Source organism: Rhinoraja longicauda, chromosome 9 (genome assembly GCF_053455715.1).
Source record: "Rhinoraja longicauda isolate Sanriku21f chromosome 9, sRhiLon1.1, whole genome shotgun sequence".
Classification (NCBI taxonomy): domain Eukaryota; kingdom Metazoa; phylum Chordata; class Chondrichthyes; order Rajiformes; family Arhynchobatidae; genus Rhinoraja; species Rhinoraja longicauda.
Genome location: NC_135961.1, coordinates 63,279,327 through 63,300,938, shown reverse-complemented (window position 1 = coordinate 63,300,938; position 21,612 = coordinate 63,279,327). Strand labels below are relative to the sequence as shown.

The following is a 21,612-nucleotide window of genomic DNA, read 5'->3' as shown; positions in this document are numbered from 1 at the left end:
GAGTAGACATGAGGGGCCGAATGGCCTAATTCTGCTCCTATCACTTATGACCTTAAGGATAGCGGAGTCAGGGGGTATGGGGAGAGGGCAGGAACGGGGTACTGATTGTGGATGATCAGCCATGATCACATTGAATTGCGTTGCTGGTTCAAACGGACGAATGGCCTCCTCCTGCACCTATTGTCTATTGTCCTTAAATTATGCCTTTCTCACCTATGTCCTCTAATTCTGGATTCCTCTACTGTGGGTAAAAGACTGGACTCACTCTTTCAGTTCCACCCATGATTTTGTACTGTACACCTCTATGAGATCATCCCTCATCCTCCTGCACTTCCAGGAACAAGTTCCTGGCCTGATCAATTGTCCCCTTTAGCTCAGGAACCTCGGGTCCTGGCAGCTCAGCGCAAAATATTATTTGCTTCTATAATTGATCTGCAGTCAAAACTGAAAAAGCTCAGCCAATAAATTCAGGGGCAACCAACTTGTAAGTGTATCACAAAAAGCTGGAGTAACTCAGCGGGTCAGGCAGCATCTCAGGAGAGAAGGAATGGGTAGCATTTCGGGTCGAGACCCTTCTTCAGACTGATCAGTGCAAGTGTGATGAACTGTAGATAACAGCCCCGATCATCATGGAACTTGCTTTGCGCGGACATTAATCTCGTAAATAGACACAAATTGCTGGAGTAACTCAGCGGGACAGGCAGCATCTCAGGAGAGAAGGAATGGGTGACATTTCGGGTCGAGACCCTTCTTCAGACATCTCGACCATTCCTTCTCTCCAGAAATGCTGCCTGTCCCGCTGTGTTACTCCAGCTTTTTGTGCCTATCTTCAGTTTAAACCAGCATCTGCAGTTCCTTCCTACACATGAATCTCATTTTAAAAAAATGTTTCAGACACATTCACAGTTGATGTCATGAATCATTTTGTTTTACAGTCTGGGATATAAATATTGTAAATAATAATAAAGAGCTTGTGACTGGTTAGAGAACTGTGCGGGTAAGAGTTTGGCAGGAGGAAGTGCATGGGGAAAAGGTTACCCACTTCTGAAGGAGGAACAGCCAAACAAGGTCATCACACTAATGCAGGAATCCATTGTCCAGATTCATAGAAACACAGAAAATAGGTGCAGGAGGAGGCTATTCGGCCCTTCGAGCCAGCACCTCCATTCAAATTGATCATGGCTGATCATCCAAAACTAGTACCCGGTTCCTGCTTTCTCCCCATATCCTTTAATTCCGCTAGCCCCAAGAGCTATATCTAACTCTCTCTTGAATACATCCAGTGAATCGGCCTCCACTGCCTCCTGTGGCAGAGAATTCCACAGATTCACAACTCTCTGGGTGAAAGATTGTTCTCCCCATATCCCATTTCTTCTGTCAGGCAACAGACCGTCCTCTCACCAGCTTGACCTCCCATCTACCTCATTGGAGACCCTGGGATTATCTTTCAATCGGACTTTACCTTGCACCAAATGTTTGACACGATGCGCTGGAGTAACTCAGCGGGACAGGCAGCTTCTCTGGAGAGATGGAATAGGTGACGCTTCGGGTCGAGACCCTTCTTCAGACTGAAGACCGAGTCTGAAGAAGGGTCTCGAACCGAAACGTCACCCATTCCTTCCCTCCGGAGATGCTGCCTGCCCGGCTGAGTCACTCCATCATTATGTACGTCTGTCTTTGGTTTAAAACAGCATCTGCACTTCCTACCTACACAGAGCAAGTGATGATACAGAACTGTCTAGTGAACATCGACTTCTCCAACTTTAGATAGTTCCTCTGTCCCTCTCTTCCCCTCCTCCTTACCAGATCTCCCTCTATCTTCCTGTCACCTATATCCTTCCTTTGTCCCGCCCCCATGACATCAGTCTGAAGAAGGGTCTCGACCCGAAACGTCACCCATTCCTTCTCTCCTGAGATGCTGCCTGACCCGCTGAGTTACTCCAGCATTTTGTGAATAAATACCTTCGATTTGTACCAGCATCTGCAGTTATTTTCTTACACGGAACTGTCTAGTGAGCTCCGCTTAAGATCATTCCAAATGCTTTTAATCTGACAAATAGCTCAACCCTGACCAACAAAAAAATCCAGGAAATTGCACCAGGATAAACAATATATTTTAATGCAGGTAATCTGGGGCTTTATCAGGGAGGCAGGATGTTTTGGAAAATGTATCTGTGACCATGTTCATGCTCGGCAGATAATATCTCCCGAGATCCAGAAGTATATTTTATTTATTTCTCCCTCATGCATTTATTCACCTTCTTTGTTGCAATCGAAGCGTCAGTCCCTGCATAATAAACAGGTTCCATTTTAGCAGAAGCAGAATTCGTTGCCACAGACGGCTGTGGAGGCCAAGTCAATTGATACTTTTAAGGGAGAGATAAGATACATTTTTGATTAGTACGGGTGTTGGGATTATGAGGAGAAGGCAGGAGAATGGGGGTTAGGAGGGAGAGATAGACCAGCTGTGGTTTAATGACAGGGGAGACTTGACAGGCCGAATAAACAATAGACAACAGGTGCAGGAGGAGGCCATTTGGCCCTTCGAGCCAGCACCACCATTCAATGTGATCATGGCTGATCATTCTCAATCAGTACCCCGTTCCTGCCTTCTCCCCATACCCCCTGACTCCGCTATCCTTAAGAGCTCTATCTAGCTCTCTCTTGAATGCATTCAGATAATTGGCCTCCACTGCCTTCCGAGGCAGAGAATTCCACAGATTCACAACTCTCTGACTGAAAAAGTTTTTCCTCATCTCCGTTCTAAATGGCCTACCCCTTATTCTTAAACTGTGGCCCCTGGTTCTGGACTCCCCCAACATTGGGAACATGTTTCCTGCCTCCAACGTGTCCAACCCCTTAATAATCTTATACGTTTCGATAAGATCCCCTCTCATCCTTCTAAATTCCAGAATGCTGGAGTAACTCAGCAGGTCACAGGCAGCACCTCGGGAGAGAAGGAATGCCTGACCTGCTGAGTTACTCCAGCATTTTGTGAGTAAATCGATTTGTACCAGCATCTGCAGTTATTTTCTTATACTTCTAAATTCTAGTGTGTACAAGGTCCAACTCTGCTCCTGTCACTGGTGAACACGACGTCAGTAGGTCCAGTTTTGTCCATGGAGATGCTGCCTGGCCGGTTGAGTGACTCCAGCACTTTGTGTATTTAAAACAGCATCTGCAGTTCCTTCGTTTCTACATTTTGTCCATGGAACTGTGCACTGCAGAGCCAGAGCTGATGAGCAACAATACCGAGCAACTCTGCACCCCAAGCGATCGAGATCCCGCTGCAATTTTGTGACAACCGTCTTCACCATCGACAATACCACCCTCTTTTAGTCTCATCGGCAAACTTGCTCATCTCACCATGTATTTCTCGCCTCAGAGAAATGTGTTTGTTGTCATGTGCACCGACCGAGGAACAGTGAAACATAGAAACATAGAAAATAGGTGCAGGAGTAGGCCATTCGGCACTTCGAGCCTGCACCGCCATTCAATATGATCATGGCTGATCATCCAACTCAGTATCCCGTACCTGCCTTCTCTCCATACCCCCTGATCCCTTTAGCCACAAGGGCCACATCTAACTCCCTCTTAAATATAGCCAATGAACTGGCCTCAACCACCTTCTGTGGCAGAGAATTCCACAGATTCACCACTCTCTGTGTGGGGAAAAAAACTTTCTCATCTCGGTCCTAAAAGACTTCCCCCTTATCCTTAAACTGTGACCCCTTGTTCTGGACTTCCCCAACATCGGGAACAATCTTCCTGCATCTAGCCTGTCCAACCCCTTAAGAATTTTGTACGTTTCTATAAGATCCCCCCTCAATCTTCTGAAAAGCTTTTTGTTGCGTGCTAACCAGTCGTAGCTCAGCAATGGTTTGGGGTCCCCAGTGCACAGCCCCCCACAGGCGTTCATACGTTGTAGGAGAAGAATTAGGCCATTCGGCCCATCAAGTCTACTCCGCCATTCAATCATGGCCGATATATCTTTTTCTCTCAACCCCATTCCCCTACCTTCTCCCCATAACCCCCCGTACTAATCAAGAACGCCGCCAATCTCCGCCTTGAAAATACCCATTCACGGCCTCCACGGCCGTCGGTGGCAAAGAATTCCAGAGATTGACCACCCTCTGACTAAAGAAACCCCTCCCCATCTCCTTCCTAAAGCTACGTCCTTGAATTCTGAGGCTGTGCCCTCTGGTCCTAGACTCTCCCACTAGTGGAAATAAATCCTCCCCACATCCACTCTATCCAGACCTTTCACTATGCGGTAAGTTTCAACGGGGTCCCACCTCGTCCTTCTCCACTCAAGACCACTACATTGGAAGCCTGAAGAATCGCAGAAGCCGACAAAGTATCTCGAACCTGTGAAGTTTCCTGTTTCCCTCTCCACAGGTGCCAAAGCTTCACTTAGTTTTATTGAGAGAGAGACAGTGTGGAAAAAAGCCCTTTGGCCCACAGAGTCCACAGTGATCCCCACATACTAGCATTATCCTACACACTAGATACAATTTACAATTTTTACAGACGTCATGTTGCAGTTGTATAAGATGTTGGGGAGGCCGCGTTTAGAGGGTTGTGTTCAGTTTTGGTCACCACGTTACGCAAAAGATGTTGTCAAGCTGGAAAGGGCGCAAGGAAGATTTATGAGGATGTTGCCAGGACCGAGCTACAGGGAGAGGTTGAGCAGGCTGGGACTCTATTCCTTGGAGCGCAGGAGGATGAGGGGTGATGTTATAGTGGCTTACAAAATCATGGGAGGAATAGATCCGGTCGACGCACAGAGTCTCTTGTCCAGTGGAGAGTCGAGAACCAGAGGACATAGGTTTAAGGTGAGGGGATAGGATAGGATGGGTTTAGAGGCTTATGGGCCAAATGCAAGCAGATGGGACATGTTGGTAAGTGAAGGCAATTTGAGACGAAGGGCCTGTGACCCCTTGAGCTGGCATTAACCCAACAAACTTAAGGGTAGGAAAAAAAACCTGCTTATGCTGGTTTAAAATCGAATGTAGACACAAAATGTTGGAGTAACTCAGCGGGTCAGGCAGCATCTCGGGAGAGAAGGACCCGAAACGTCACCCATTCCTTCTCTCCCGAGATGCTGCCTGACCCGCTGAGTTACTCCAGCATTTTGTGTCTACCTTTGACTCAAGAAGGGTCTCGACCCGAAACGTCACCCATTCCTTCTCTCCAGAGATGCTGCCTGTCCTGCCGAGTTACTCCAGCATTTTGTGTCTATCTTTGGGCCGAATGGCCCCCTAGCACGTTGTAGTGAGAATGAAATAAATAAATAAATAAATAACTGAGCAGGAATCCCATCCCTGGCAAGTGTCGGGAACATCTGGCGGGCAGACAGTGGTGAAGGGAATTAGACCAAATACCATACCCAGAAAATATCATTCCCAGACAATTTGAGGGGAATAGATCGGATAGATGCCCAGAGTCGGGGAAGCGAGGACCAGAGGACATAGGTTCACGGCAAAGATACTTAAAGGAACAAGATGGACCACTCCGTTGAAATCGCCTATACTGAAGTGTGGTACGCAAAGGAGCGTAACGTCCGCCATTTTAGTAAGCAAAACCCGCCGTCCGTTTTGCCTCTCACAGTGTAATCAGTGTTTTGGGGGGGGGGAACAGTGGCGCAGCACGGGCGGCACGGTGGCGCGGCGGTAGAGTTGCTGCCTTACAGCGAATGCAGCGCCGAAGACCCGGGTTCGATCCTGACTACGGGCGCCGTCTGTACGGAGTTTGTACTTTCTCCCCGTGACCTGCGTGGGTTTTCTCCGAGATCTTCGGTTTCCTCCCACACTCCAAAGACGTACAGGTTTGTAGGTTAATTGACTGGGTAAATGTAAACAAAAAATTGTCCCTAGTGTGTGTAGGATAGTGTTAATGTGCGGGGATCGCTGGGCGGTGCGGACTCGGTGGGCCGAAGGGCCTGTTTCCGCGCTGTATCTCTAAATCAAACCAAAATGCAGAATATATCTCATCTATCAATTCACAGATTTTTGTTATTTTTCTTTTTAAATGTTTCTGCAAGTTTCTGCCTACTAAAAGTTTCTGCCTACTAAAATGGCTACGGTTTTTAGGGTCGAGTGGTCCATCTTGTTCCTCTAGTATCTTTGGTTCACGGTGAAGGGGAAAAGATTTAATAGGAATCTGAGGGGTAACCTTTTCACCCCAAAGGGGTGGTGGTTGTATGGAACGAGCTGCCAGAGGAGGTAGTTGAGGCTGGGACTATCCCATCGTTTAAGAAACAGATTTGGAGAGGACAAGTTTGGAGGGGTGTGGACCAAACGCAGGCAGGTGGGACTGGTGTAGCTGGGACATTGTTGGCCGGTGTGGGCAAGTTGGGCCGAAGGGCCTGTTTCCACGCTGTATGACTCTATGACTCTCTGTGACACCTTGAGCTGGCATTGACTCAACGGGGGAAATGGCCTCCTGAGAAGAAAGAAAATAACTGGGCAGGAATCCCACCTCTGGAAAGTGTTGGGAACACCTGGCATGCAGACTTTGGTGAAGGGAATTAGACCAAATACCATTCCCAGAAAATATCTCGCAGACATTCATATGTTGAATTCAAAATAAATACATGTCTGCACACTGCTATCTATGAGCTATTTCAGCAATGAACTGGAACAATTATGATGACTTTCGATTTGAAAACTTGCACTGGATTAATCCAGGCACGGTGGCCACAATTACACTGGCATCCCAGGCAGCCTGATGTTTCTAAGTCAGAATAAAAGGGTTTGTTCAAAGACGCACTTTAACTTCAACGAGGATACAAGCCAGGGAATAACATAAACAGCATCCCTCACTCGACCAGATCTCCAAGTGTCATCTCACTTAGAAAAAGTCAATCATATCCAACAGACATTTCCAGTGGTGGACACAAAATGCCGGAGCAACTCAGCGGGTCAGGCAGCAAGCATCTCGGGAGAGAAGGAATGGGTGACTCTCTGTCTGAAGAAGGGTCTCGGCCCGAAACGTCACCCGTTCCTTCTCACCCGAGATGCCGCCTGACCCGCTGAGTTACTCCAGCATATTGTGTCTACCTTCGATTCAAACCAGCATTTGCAGTTATTTTCCTATGTATAGATTTCTACAGCCCCCACACTAGGGGGAAGAGATATCACCAGCGTCATCAGAGACCATGAAAGTCATGTGATAGGAGTAGAACTAGGCCTTGTGGCCCTTCAAGTCCACTCCGCCATTCAATCATGGTCGATCTATCTCTCCCTCCTGACCCACGCCACACTGGCCACACTCTCATTTCTCAGTGTAGGAAAATAACTCCAAACGCTGGTTCAAATTGAAGGTAGACACAAAATGCTGCAGTCTGAAGAAGGGTCTCGACCCAAAATGTCACCCATTCCTTCTCTCCCGAGATGCCGCCTGACCCGCTGAGTTACTCCAGCATTGTGTCTACCCTTATTTCCCAGTTCTCAGTCTAGTCTATTGACAGACGTCCGGTGAAAAGCCTTTGTTGCGTGCTGCCCGGTCAGCAGAAAGACAATGCGTGATACCAATCGAGCCTTGGTGTATTCCAGTACATTCACGGTACAGCACAAGAGAATAACATTTAGTGCAAGGTAAAGCCAGCACTCCATTTCGCTCCTACCGCGAGATATAGGAGTCGGAAAACAGTCACGTCCAGGTTCAAGAACAGCTTATTCCCGACAATCATCATGTGATTGAACGCCACAGCCTCCAAATAAGCTCCAAACTTTATAGACTTGGGGACATTGATTTTTGTATTCACACAAATAATATTGTCACAGAATAAATCCACCTTTCATTTCTCAAACTTATCAACAGCGGCAAAAAATCCTCCTCGTTGTTTTCGATTCATATCTTTCTCCAGCCCATCTCCAACCATCATTCAACCTCTTTAGCTTAGTGAAACAGCGCGGAAACAGGGCCTTCATGCTCACTGAGTCCGCGCCGCCCAGCGATCCCCACACACTAACACTATCCTACACACACTAGGGACAATTTAAAAAAAAAAACATTTACCAAGCAAATTAACCTACAAACCCGCACGTCTTTGGAGCGTGGGAGGAAACCGGAGATCTCAGAGAAAACCCACGCAGGTCACGGGGAGAACGTACAAACTCCGTGCAGGCTTCTTCTCCGTGCAAACTCCTCAGGAACAGCTTCTTCCGCACACCCATCAGCCTCTAGACCACCACAACCTCTGAACTACATAGACTTTTTACGGGCAATGTCTTTGTCATACACACATACAAAAATACACATATACTAATGCTAATTTGGGTGGCATGGTGGCGCAGCGGTAGAGATACTGCCTCACAGTGCCAGACACCCGGGTTTGATCCTGACTACGGGCGCTGTCTGTACGGAGTTTGTACGTTCTCCGCGTGACCTGCGTGGGTCTTCTCTGAGATCTTCGGTCTCCACCCACACTCCAAAGACGTACAGGTTCGTAGGTGAATTGGCTTTGGTGGAAATGTAAATTGTCCCTCGTGTAGAAGAGTGTTACTGTGCAGGGATCGCTGGCCGGCATGGACTCAGTGGGCTGAAGGGCCTGTTTCCTCGCTGTGTCTCTCGTCACCCATTCCTTCTCTCCCGAGATGCTGCCTGACCTGCTGAGTTACTCCAGCATTTTGTGAATAAATACCTTCGATTTGTACCAGCATCTGCAGTTATTTTCTTATACTAAAGTTCCTTAAAGTCTGTTTTCCCGAAGAAGAACAAGAACCTGATTATCAACAGTACCGTGCTGATATGTGGACGAGACACAAAATGCTGGAGTAACGCATCGGGACGGACAGCAGGGATGCTGCCTGACCCGCCGAGTTACTCCGGCATTTTGCGTCTATCTTTGGTGTAAACCAGCACCTGCAGTTCCTTCCTACTCTTGCCAAAACGTGGCTTAGTTTTATGCCAAATGTGTCCGTCAAGGGACATTTTACTCCATTAAGAGGTGGCTGTAGTTGGAAGCAACGCTAAAGTCTTACATCTGCTCCATAGAAGTGCACAATATACTTACAAACACAGACTCAGTGTATAATTAACAGCAGCCTGGCAGTTCTGGATTGAATTATTTGCCTATTGCTCTCATCTTCTCTCCCTAGAAAGCAAAATTATGTTTTTTTAATTATAGGTATAAAGATATATGTGTGGGAAGGAACTGCAGATGCTGGTTTAAACCGAAGATAGACACAAAAAGCCGGAGTAACTCAGCGGGACAGGCAGCATAAGGTCAAAAGATCATAAGGGATAGGAGTAGAATTAGGCCATTCAGCCCATCGAGTCTGCTCTGCCATTCAATTGTGGCTGATCTAACTCTCCATATAACCATATAACAACTACAGCACGGAAACAGGCCTGTCCGGCCCTACCAGTCCACGCCGACCACTCTCCCTGACCTAGTCTCATCTACCTGCACTCAGACCATAACCCTCTAATCCCCTCTTATCCATATACCTATCCAATTTACTCTTAAATAATAAAATCGAGCCAGCCTCCACCACTTCCACCGGAAGCCCATTCCATACAGCCACAACCCCCTGAGTAAAGAAGTTACCCCTCATGTTACCCCTAAACTTTTGTCCCTCTCTCCCCCTCATCCTTCTCCTGCCTTCTCCCCACAACCTCTGACACCCGTACTAATCAAGAATCTATCTATCTCTGCCTTAGAAATATCCACTGACTTGGCCTCCACAGCCTTCTGTGGCAAAGAATTCCACAGATTCACCAACCTCTGACTAAAGAAATCCTGGGTTCAATCCTGACCACGGGCGCTGTCTGTACGGAGTTTGTACGTTCTCCCCGTGACCTGCGTGGGTTTTCTCCGCGATCTTCGGTTTCCTCCCACACTCCAAAGACGTACAAGTTTGTAGGTTAATTGGCTTGGTAAATGTAAAAATTGTCCCTAGTGGACAACTAGTCCCTAGTGTTAGTGCGCAGGGACCGCTGGTCGGCGCGGACCCGGTGGGCCGAAAGGGCCTGTTTCCGCGCTGTATCTCTAAACTAAAGACGCGGCGCTCTGCCATTGTGGAGCAGTGTTTTGGCTACATCAACCATTAGAACCATTATCAAAAAGTGCAGATAAGATAACAGCTTCTGCCATGACAACCTATCAACAAAGGCAGTGACTCATTCCAAGAGCATTCTTTCTCGGAGAAATTGGAAGATACACTTTACTCGAGAGATACAGCAAGGAAACAGGCCTACCAGCCCAGCGACCCCACGCCGACCAGCGATCCCCGTACACTCACACGATCCCACACACGAGTAACAAATTAAATATATATTTTAACAAAGCCAAATAACCATTAGAAAGGGGATGAGGGGAAATGTGTCACTGTGGTGCAGCGCCGGAGACCCGGGTTCGATCCCGACTACGGGTGCTGTCTGCACGGAGTTTGTACGTTCTCCCCGTGACCTGCGTGGGTTTTCTCCGAGACCTTTGGTGTCCTCCCACACTCCAAAGACGTAAAAGTTTGTACGTTAATTGGCTTGGTACAAGTGCAAATTGTCCCTCGTGTGTTCGTTTAGAGACACAGCAGATTTAGGCCTTTCGGCCCATCGAGTCCATGCCGCCATTCAATCACGGCTGATCTATCTCTCCCTCCTAACCCCATTCTCCTTCCCACTCCCCGTAACCCCTGACATATGGGTGCTAACAGTGGAACCAGCAGGCCAACTAGGATGAGGGGGGGGAGGGACGGGGAGAGAGAGAGAGAGAGAATGCAAGGGTTACTTGAAATTAAGAGAAATTAAAATTCATACCGCTGGGTTGCAAGCTGCCCACGCAAAATATGAGGTGGCGTTCTTCTAATGGCCTCACTCTGACAGTGGAGGAGACCCAGGACAGGAAGGTCCGTGTGGGAAAGGGACAGGGAGTTAAAATGTTTGACCACCGGGAGATCGTGTAGGCCAAGGCAGACTGAGCGGAGGTACGATCAGGACTGTGCTCTCGTGAGGGAACGTTTCAATGTCGCCCCAGACCACAAAGGAAGGCAGCAGCTCACCGCCACCTTCTCAAGGTCAATTAGGCGGTGAATCTGTTTGGAATCCATTGCCGCAGAAGGCTGTGGAGGCCAAGTCAATGGATATTTTTAAGGCACAGATAAATAGATTCTTGATTGGTAGTACTAATCAAGAATCTATTTATCTATTGCCTTAAAAAATATCCATCGACTTACTAATTTAGTACGGGTGTCAGGGTTGATGGGAAGAAGGCAGGAGAATGGGGTTGGGAGGGAGAGATAGATCAGCCATGATTGAATGGCGGAGTAGACTTGATGGGCCGTGACCCCCACCCTCAAGGCCGTGACCTCTGCTGGTCTGGCAAAACGGATAATCCAGAACAACTCTGGAACCGAGGGGTGCCGGAAAATCGGTGGTGGACTCGTATCCCTAAAAAGAGAGTTTCAATCAAAAATGTGTCCTGCACTTAAATCCAAGTTATAAAAGCGCACAAGTAAATTTTCATAGGTTTATCAGTGATAGAAGAATTAGGCCACTCGGCCCATCGAGCCTCCTCCGCCATTAAATCACAGTTGATCTATCTCTCCCTCCTGACCCCGTTCTCCCCATTACCCCTGACACCCCGTACTAATCAAGAATCTCTCAATTTCCACCTTAAAAATACCAAAAGGTGGCCTCCACGGCCGTCTGTGGCAATGAATTCCACAGATTCACGAAAGAAATTCCTCCTCAACTCCTCTCCAAAAGTACGTCTTTTTATTCTCAGGCTATGGCCTCTGGTCCACTCCACATCCACTCTAACCAGGCCTTTCATCACTTGCGTGAGCTCGCTCCCCGCGATCGTTGACACCAGTAACAATCAACAACAAAAATGTCAACCTCCGCTGCACAAAATTACCCAATAAATGAATTTTAATGAATAAAAAGAGACAGAAAAAGGAGCACTTACAAAACACACACGGGTGGATAGTTTGCTTTGCAAATAAGCAGGCATCTCTTGATGCATTCACTGCGAAATAGACTCCGTTTCTGAGAAGGCCGTACACTCGCATGTTTAATTCGGTTATGAATAATTTGCTTCAAGCTAACATAATTGCCGATGAATGTTCAATGCGGTAGATTAAACATCCTGTGGTTATCCTATTTGCTGCTGAAAGTTTTGAGATAACTATCCTACCTAGTTACGATACGATAGAGCTTTATTGATCCAGGAGGGAAATTGATCTGCCAACAGTCATAAAAACACAACAAGATACATGAAGCGTGACATTAAAGTGACGAGTGGAAAGGAGTGGGGGGGGTGTGCAAAAATTGATTGGGGGGTGGGTGGGGGGGGAAGGGAGTCAGTCTCAGTCTACCCCACGACAGAAGGGGGAGGAGTTGCACAGTTTGATAGCCACGGGGAAGAAGGATCTCCTGTGGCGTTCGTTCTGTGCTCCATCTCGGTGGGACCAGTCTGTTGCTGAAGGTGCTCCTCAGATTGACCAGTGTGTCACGGAGGGGGTGAGCTGTATTGTCCAGGATGCTCCGCAGTTTGAGGAGCATCCTCCCCTCCAAGACCCCCTCCCGTGAATCCAACTCCGCCCCCAGGACGGAGCCAGCCTTCCTCATGAGTTTGTTGATCGTGTTGGCGTCCGCGGCCTTCGCCCTGCTGCACCGGCGCACGGCAGCGAAGAAGTTGGCACTGGCCGCCACCGATTGGTAGAACATCTGCAGCGTCACACTGCAGACGTTGAAGGAGCGGGGCCTTCTCAAAAAGGCTTTTCGGTATTTATTATACCCAATAAATTGTAATCAAGATGAAACGGGGTTTCGAGAAACAAGTGCAGCGGTATTTTTATTTAGAGATACAGCGCAGAAACAGGCCCTTTGGCCCACCGGATCCGTGCCACCCAGCGATCCCCGCACACTAACACTATCCTACACCCACTAGGGACAATTTTTGCATTTGCCCAGCCAATTAACCTACATACCTGTACGTTTTTGTAGTGTGGGAGGAAACCGAAAATCTCGGAGAAAACCCACGCAGGTCACGGGGAGAACGTACAAACTCCGTACAGACGGCGCCCGTAGTCAGGATCGAACCCGAGTCTCCGGCGCTGCATTCGCTGTAAGGCAGCAACTCTGCCGCTGCGCCACCGTGCCGCCGTAGAGTTGCTGCCTCGCAGCGCCGGAGACCCGGGTTCGATCCCGACTATGGGCGCTGTCCGTACGAAGTTTGTACGTTCTCCCCGTGACCTGTGTGAGTTTTCACCAGGTGATCCAGTTTCCCCCCACATTCCAAAGACGTACAGGTTTGCAGGTTGGTTAATTGTTGCGATAAAATTGTAAATTGTCCTTAGTTTGTGTAAGGACATTAAACAATGTTACTGTCCTACACAACTTAGGGGGAATCACTGGTTGGCACAGACTCGGTGGGCCGAAGGGCTTGTACCCGGGCATTATCTCTAAACTAAACTAAAGGTGCTTCAGACGCAACGTCTGAAGAATGGTCTCAACCCGAAGCGTCACCTGTTCCTTCTCTCCAGAGATGCTGCCCGTCCACCCGAGTTACTCCAGCTCTTTGAGTCAATCTTCGTTTTAAACCAGCATCTGCAGTTCCTTCCTAAGCTAAAGGTACTGTGTGTATTTGGAATGCGCTGCCAGGGGACGATGTGGGGGGTACAAATGATGATGCTTAAAGTACATTAGTTCAGGTACAAGGTTGAAAAAGCAGGCAAATGCGCTTGGTTATAAAACGTGGTCAGCATAAACAAGTTGGGCCGAAGGGCCTGTGTCTGCACTGCGAGGTTAAGCTTCAAGAAGGACTGTTACCTGCAGCTGGCACTTCTGGAGAAATACATAGAAAATACATAGAAGAAAGGTGCAGGAGTAGGCCATTCGGCCCTTCCAACCAGCACCGCCATTCAATGTGATCATGGCTGATCATCCCGAACCAGTACCCCATTCCTGCTTTCTCCCCATACCCCTTTATTCCGTTAGACCAAAGAGCTAAATCTAACTCTCTCTTGAAAACATCAAAAAGAAAAAAGATTGACACAAAATATACAGACAACCAACGATGGAAACAAAATTCTATTTCATTCCTCACCGACAGCACCGCCCCACACCCTTGCCCAAAGGTGGACGCAAAGTGCTGGGGTAACTCAGCGGGTCAGGCAGCATCTGTGGAGAACGTGGATAGGTAACGTTTTACAGAGTGCTGGAGTAACTCAGCGGGTCAGGCAGCATCTCTGGAGAACATGGATAGGTGACATGATACAGAGTGCTGGGGTAACTCAGCGGGTCAGGCAGCATCTCTGGAGAACGTGGATAGGGTGACGTTTCACAGAGTGCTGGAGTAACTCAGCGGGTCAGGCAGCATCTCAGGAGAACATGGATAGGTGTTGTTTCACAGAGTGCTGGAGTAACTCAGCGGGTCAGGCAGCATCTCTGGAGAACATGGATCGGTGATGTTTCGGGTCGGGATTCTTCTTCAGAATGATTGTTGGCGGGAGGGGTGAGATGGTGGGCGAGGGAAGGGGGAGTGGGGAAAAAAAAACACAGGACAAATCTGGGCTGACAACAGAGGACCTCATGCAGTGAGGTTCCCAGATAGGCCGATTATTGTCTAGGGGCTGTGAGAGTCAGAGAGAGATACATCAGTGCGAACTGTGGGATTGGTAAACGGGCTTTTAGTAAGGTGGGGCTTGGAGAGGCAAGGGAGGGGAGGAAACCGAAGATCTCGGAGGAAACCCACGCAAGTCACGGGGAGAACGTGCAAACTCCGTACAGACAGCACCCGTAGTCGGGATCGAACCAGGGTCTCCGGCGCTGCATTCACTGTAAGGCAGCAACTCTACCGCTGGGCCACCGTGACCGCCCGAATTATTCCAGCATTTTGAGTCTATCTTTGGTATAAACCAGCATCTGCAGTTCCTTGTTATTGCAGGGAATCCCAGACGGTGGTTCACAAATTTATAATAATCATTATTTATTTATATCATTTATGCATCTCTGTTTTAGGGTAATCTAGTTACCACTATCAGGCTGAATAGCGGTTGAACTGAAAATATCAGAGTTGTGCGTTTTAAGTGTAATTTACAAGCACACAAATAAAATATTATGATTGCCCAGTTAAAGATTGAGTCCTAGAGTGATACAGTGTGGAAACAGGCCCTTCAGCCCAACTCGCCTACACCGGCCAACAATGTCCCAGCTACCCTAGTCCCACCTGCCTGCGCTTGGTCCATAACCCTCCAAACCTGTCCTAACCATGCACCTGTCCAACTGTTTCTTAAACGATGGGATAGTCCCAGCCTCAACCACCTCCTCTGGCAGCTCGTTCCATAGAGTCTGAAGAAGGGTCTCGACCCGAAACGTCACCTATTCCTTCTGTCCCGAGATGCTGCCTGATCTGCTGAGTTACTCCAGCATTTTGTGAAATAAATACCTTCGATTTGTACCAACATCTGCAGTTATTTTCTTATTATACACCCACCACCCTCTGTTGTGAAAACGTTACCCGTCGGATTCTTATTCAGTCTTTTCCCCTTCACCTTGAACCTATGTCCTCTGGTCCTCGATTCCACTACTCTGGGCAAGAGATTCTGTGCGTCTACCCGATCTATTCCTCTCATGATTTTGTACACCTCTACAAGATCCCCCCTCATCCTCCTGCGCTCCATGGAATAGAGACCCAGCCTGCTCAACCTCTCCGACAGCTCACACCCTAATAGATCTAATAGCAATTTAATCGAAAAATAACTCTTACTACAAAGTGAATTGGTTTGCCGGTCAAACTCCATTTTGGTACAGGCTGGTTTTTGAGAGCAACAGGATTTTGAGGAAAAACAGACGAAATGTGATTTTGCCACAATTCACAAGTCCTGTGACAGATCGAACTGTATGCGAGAAGTTGCTTCTCTTTAACGAGGGCATCAAGTCCAGTCTGTTGGAGTGGACCACTGCTGCAATCTCTTCGACCTCTGCCGCGGAGATTGGTCAGCAGTCGCGCGGGGGACGCGGGGGCGGGAAGACGCGGGACAAAGGGTCGGCAAGAAGAACCGAAGGAGGGAGTCTCGCATTCCGCACCCTCGAGGCTGGCTGCTGGAGGCACCATCCCTCCTCACCAGGGCACGAAAGCTGGGGGGGGGGGGGGGGGGGGGGGCGGGCGAGGAGAGGGGCAACACTTCGCGGGACGAAAGCGAACCCAATGGCAGCATTTATTTCAAGAGGGCCGGTGTACACAAACAGGGATGTAATGCTGAGGCTCTGGTCGGACCACATACGGTTAGCAATATCCGAAGGAAGGATGTGCTGGGTCTGGAGAGGGTCCAGAGGTGGTTTACAAGAATGATCCCAGGAATGAGTAGGTTAACCTAAGATGGGCGTTTGTGGGCACTGGGCCTGTACTCGCTGGAGTTTAGAAGAATGAGGGGGGACCTCATTGAAAGGTACAGAATAGTGAAAGGCCTGGATAGAGTGGGATGTGGAGAGGATGTTTCCACCGGTGGGAGAGTCTAAGACCAGAGGTCACAGCCTCAGACTTTAGGGAAGTCAACATTCATCTATTGAAATAAAATGCTGGAGTAACTCAGCGGGTCAGGCAGCATCCCTGGAGAAAAGGAATAGGTGGCATTCGGGTCGATACCCTGGGTCAGATAAACGAGAGATCTAGACCGTGGTGTAGAGAGAGACGTAGAACAAATGAATGAAAGATATGCAAAAAAAGTGACAACGATAAAGGAAACGGGCCATTGTTAAGCTGTGGCTAGGTGAAAACGAGTTACAGACAATGAGACTCTGGTATGTTTAAGGTGGGGGGAGGGATGGAGAGAGGGAATGCAAGGGTTACTTGAAGTTACAGAAATCAATTTTCATACCACCGGGTTGTAAGCTGCTCGAGCGAAATATAAGGTGCTGTTCCTCTAAATTGCAGTGGAAGAGGCCCAGGACAGAAAGTTCAGTGTGGGAGTGGGCCGGGGAGTTAGTGTTTGGCAGCTGGGAGATCACACAGCCTGTGACAGTGGTACCTGAGACAGACACTACAGCACATTGTGTCTATCTCATGAACAGCACTCATTTCTAAATGCGGCGAATCCAACTACAAGGTATTTTCCTACAACTTATCTTAAATCTCAGATTTCTTTTTAAATATATAAAATCAAGGCAGCAAAGTATGCAGACTTAGGGAAAAAGCAAATGACTTGAAATGCATCTTTCGTAATGTTGCAATTTTTTTTTTCTCAAAAAAAAAGGTGATTTTAAGTAGGGACTTTTGGGTAGGAACTGCAGATAGACACAAATGCTGGAGTAACTTAGCGGGGACAGGCAGTATATCTCTGGATAGAAGGATTGGGTGATGTTTTGAGTCGAGACCCTTTTTGTCAGTCTCGATCCGAAACGTCACCCATTCCTTCTCTCCAGAGATGCTGCCTGACCTGCTGAGTTACAACCCAGTGGTATGAATATTGATTTCTCCAACTTCCATTGCCCTCCAGTTTTTGTGTCTATCTTCTGTGCAAACCAGCATCTGCAGTTCCTTCCTACACATAACAGGTCGGATGGTAACCCCATTTCACTGCATTCCCCCTCTCTCCTCCCTCTCTCCTCCCTCTCTCCTCCCTCTCTCCTCCCTCTCTCCTCCCTCTCTCCTCCCTCTCTCCTCCCTCCCTCCTCCCTCCCTCTCTCCTCCCTCTCTCCTCCCTCTCCCCCCCCTCCCACCACACGCACCCTAGTCATCCTACTAGTTCCACTGTTCGCATCCCTCTATTCCCTCTCATTGTCACCTCTTCCCCAGCCAACAATGGGCCTTTGTGGGCTCTCCCCTTCCTTGGTCATCTGTGGCCCGCCCTGCTTTGTTCTGGCCTTTTCCCACCTCCATTTCTCTCTCCCCTCTCCCCCCCCCCCCCCCCCCAACCCCTTTCCCCATCTCTACTTTCAGTCTGAAGAAGGGTCCCGACCCGAAACCTCAGCCACCCTTTTTCTCCGCAGATGTTGCCTGTCCCGCCGAGTTACTCCAGCACTTTGTGTCTACCTTATTTTACTTTGTGACTAATGGTGCAAAATTCTGGGGGGGGTGGGGGGGGGAAGCAGATTAAAAAACAAAATGCTCCTAATGCTAGCTTTGCCTGGGATACTGAAAAATAGAAAGGTTTGAAGGAAGGTAGACACAAAATGCCAGAGTACCTCAGCGGGACGGACAGGGTCTCTGGAGAGAAGGAATGGGTGACGTTTCAGGTCAAGACCCTCCTTCAGATACGAGAGTCAGGGGAGAGGGAGACACAGAGATATGGAAGGGCAAGGCGTGAAGAAGAGACATCAAAGTGGATGCGGCTCAAGGATAATGTAGGTTTTAAGGAGGCCAGGTATCAGGGGGCCACAGTGAAGAAGGCAGTAATGCTAGATCAACAAACAGCCGTCCGAATATCAACGTTGAGGGGCACCTCAGCAACCGCAAGCCAAAGTACTGCTTGCACCACACATTTCTGACCTGCTTTCACACTTTACACTTCCTTATTTATCACAATCACACTATATCAGCCAAGTAGGTTTTTGCACCAAACGAGGGATGTCATTTGCCATATGAATCTCCCGCTCCCCTGACTCTCAGTCTGAAGAAGGGTCTCGCCCCCCGAAACGTCACCCATTCCTTCTCTCCAGAGATGCTGCCCTGACCCGCTGAGTTACTCCAGCATTTTCCTGTCTGTCTTGGGTTTAAACCACTTCCTGCCTACACACGCTGTGCCAGCCAGTTTCTTATTTTAAAAATCGTTAATGACAAAACAATTTTGGGGGTTTTTTTGTTTGGTTTAAAAACACAACCATATTGCATGCAAAGCAAGGTGAAGAAGGGTCTCGACCCGAAACGTCACCCATTCCTTCTCTCCCGAGATGTTGCCTGGCCTGCTGAGTTACTCCAGCATTTTGTGAATAAATACCTTCGATTGGTATCACAAAATGCTGGAGTAACTCAGCAGGTCAGGCAGCATCTAGGGGGGAGAGAGAGAGAGAGAGAGAGAGAGAGAGAGAGAGAGAATGGATGACGTTTCGGGTCGAGACCCTTCTTCAGACTTCACTCACTCCATCACCTCCCCAGTCGGAGTCGTCAAGACAACTTGGGCACAGAGGTCCCATTAAATATCTGAAGGTTAAGACGCAAAAATACAAAAAATGCTGGAGCGACTCAGAGGGTCAGGCAGCATCTCTGGAGGAGGAGGAAGAGGTGAAGTTTCAGGCAGGGGGGTCGGTCGAGCGAGTCCCCTTCCTTGCAAATTAAATATCTGCTCAGCTTTCCAGTCGATTTACGTGCAACCAAAATATTATGGTGTAAAGCAAAACGCACCAGGACACAACAAATGGGATTTATTTTTTTCCTCCCCACTCCCCTGTTGCTTTGTGATAATAAGTCAATACCACACCGTCTGGTGCAGACCACACTGACTGCCCTTGAAACAGCATTGATGTATAGATTGAGAGAGGAGAGAGAGAGAGAGAGAGAGAGAGAGAGAGAGAGAGAGAGAGAAGGGAAATTAAAATGATACAGTCCAGTGTTGTAGTTTCTTCTCCCCTATTCAACAGACAAGGAGCTTTCTTCGAACGTGTCAAGATAGCGCTGCCCCCCTTGTGTTTTATCTTCGGCTTGGCATTGATACACACACATATATATATATATATATATATATATATATTATGTATGGGTTGGTTTTTTTAAAATGATACAACAAATCGCTCAAAGATAGAAACAAAACCTTGCCTGCGTCCCATAACCATAAAACAGCTTCAAACAGCAAAACCACACACACATACAAACATGAACAGATGCATTTTTTGTTTTTTAAAACAACAATAAAAGAAAAAAAGTAATTTCCTTACATCAATCGGATGGTAGGCGTATTCCAGCGACCGGGTTGGATGTGTGTGTCTGTCTGTTTCCAATACAGCAGACCTTAGATTTCTAACCATCCCTCTTCATTGTTATTGTGATGTAGACACTTTACTTCCTTACAAAGCACTCCTTTCTCCCACCCCCCCCTTCTCCTCTCCTCCTCCCTCCCTCAAATCAAATAAAAGCAGGCAAAGAAATAAAAGGACATCATGCAGAAATTGGGGTGTTTTTTTTTTTACAGCATAAATGAGAAAGGGTAGCTTTTCTGTCTTCCAGTGTGTCAAGATTTGGAAAAAAAAGAAGGGGAGGCAACAGACAGAGGTGGAAGAGACAGTCAGCGAGGGAAGGCAGGCAACAACGCCGGGTCAGGAGCTCGCAATCCCGGGCTGAAAGCCTCGTTAGAGCCGGGGAGAGAGGGGTGGAGGGAGAGAGAGAGAGAGAGAAGGCAAGGAGCACTATAACCAGCTGCTTTACTGAGCCTAGCAAGGAGGAGGGAAAAGGATAGGAGGGAGAGAGGAGGAAAAAAGGGTTTTCTTTTCTCTTCTTTTGCACAAAAAAAAGCAAAATAAAGAGAAAGAGGGGAGGGGGAGAGAGAGAAAGAGAGGGGGAGGGAGGTAGAGAAGCGTTGCTACAGCTGCTGTTGTTACTGCTGCTTCTGCTAGGCGTGCATTACCAAGGTTAATTCAATCTCTCTCTCTCTCGCTCTCTCTCTCTCTCTATAAACTCCTCCTGGTCGCTGCAAAGCTTGCAGGCAGAAATGGGAAGTGGAACAAAAAGGCCAATTGAATGCCCGGCATGTGATCCTTGTTAGCTGGGGGAATACGGACGTCACGTCTTTGCATTACAAGGAGCAATGGGTATGCAGCCGAGGTATTGTTCCTGCATTATTATCTTCAAGCCATTGAAGCGCTGTGCCAATAATTCACCGGCCGCAATTAACGACATCTCCCCCAACACACAACGCTTAATGAATGCACTTATAACTGCTGAAAATGCAGCAAGATTGTATTTTATATATTTTTTGCACAGTTCTCTTGTTTTGCACATTTAAAAAAAAATTTTTTTTAAATCAGAATAAAGTTTATTTTAGAATTTTATTAAAAAAAAATATTCCACTCATTTGCAAGTAAATGTTTTTGGTTTTTTTTTTTGCAGTCAACTTATTGAATGGGAGGAACACCTTTCTTCACACAGAGAGTGGGGGGGTGAGTCTGTGGAATTCTCTGCCACAGAAGGTAGTTGAGGCCAGTTCATTGGCTATATTTAAGAGGGAGTTAGATGTGGCCCTTGTGGCTAAAGGGATCAGGGGGTATGGAGAGAAGGCAGGTACGGGATACTGAGTTGGATGATCAGCCATGATCATATTGAATGGCGGTGAGGGCTCGAAGGGCCTATGTTTCTATGTTTGTGTGGGGGCAAATTGAGGAACATTAGAAACACAGAAAGTAGGTGCAGGAATAGGCCATTCGGCCCGTCAAGCCAGCACCGCCATTCTAAATGATCATGTCTGATCATCCGAAATCAGTACCCCGTTCCTGCTTTCTCCCCATATCCCTTGATTCACGTTCGCCCTAAGAGTTATATTTAACTCTCTCTCTTGAACACGCTTTCTCCCCATATCCCTTGATTCCGTTAGCCCTAACTCTAGTTAGCTCTATCTAACTCCCTCTTGAACTCATCCAGTGAATCGGCCTCCACTGCCTTCTGTGGCAGAGAATTCCACAGATTTACGACTCTCTGGGTGAAAAGGTTTTTCCTCATCTCAGTCCTAAATGGGC

General features: G+C 47.9%; 1 protein-coding gene across 6 annotated transcripts in view; it reads right to left on the bottom strand.

The window, feature by feature from the left end:
• Positions 1 to 20,495, bottom strand: part of plcb4a (phospholipase C, beta 4a) — a 420,446-nt gene extending 399,951 nt beyond the window's left edge. For all 6 annotated transcript variants that reach the window (XM_078405629.1, XM_078405622.1, XM_078405625.1 and 3 more), the window contains exon 1: positions 19,822 to 20,495. The gene's annotated coding sequence lies outside the window, so the exon portion shown is untranslated. The remainder of the gene's footprint in view (positions 1 to 19,821) is intronic.
• Positions 20,496 to 21,612: the final 1,117 nt, after the last annotated feature.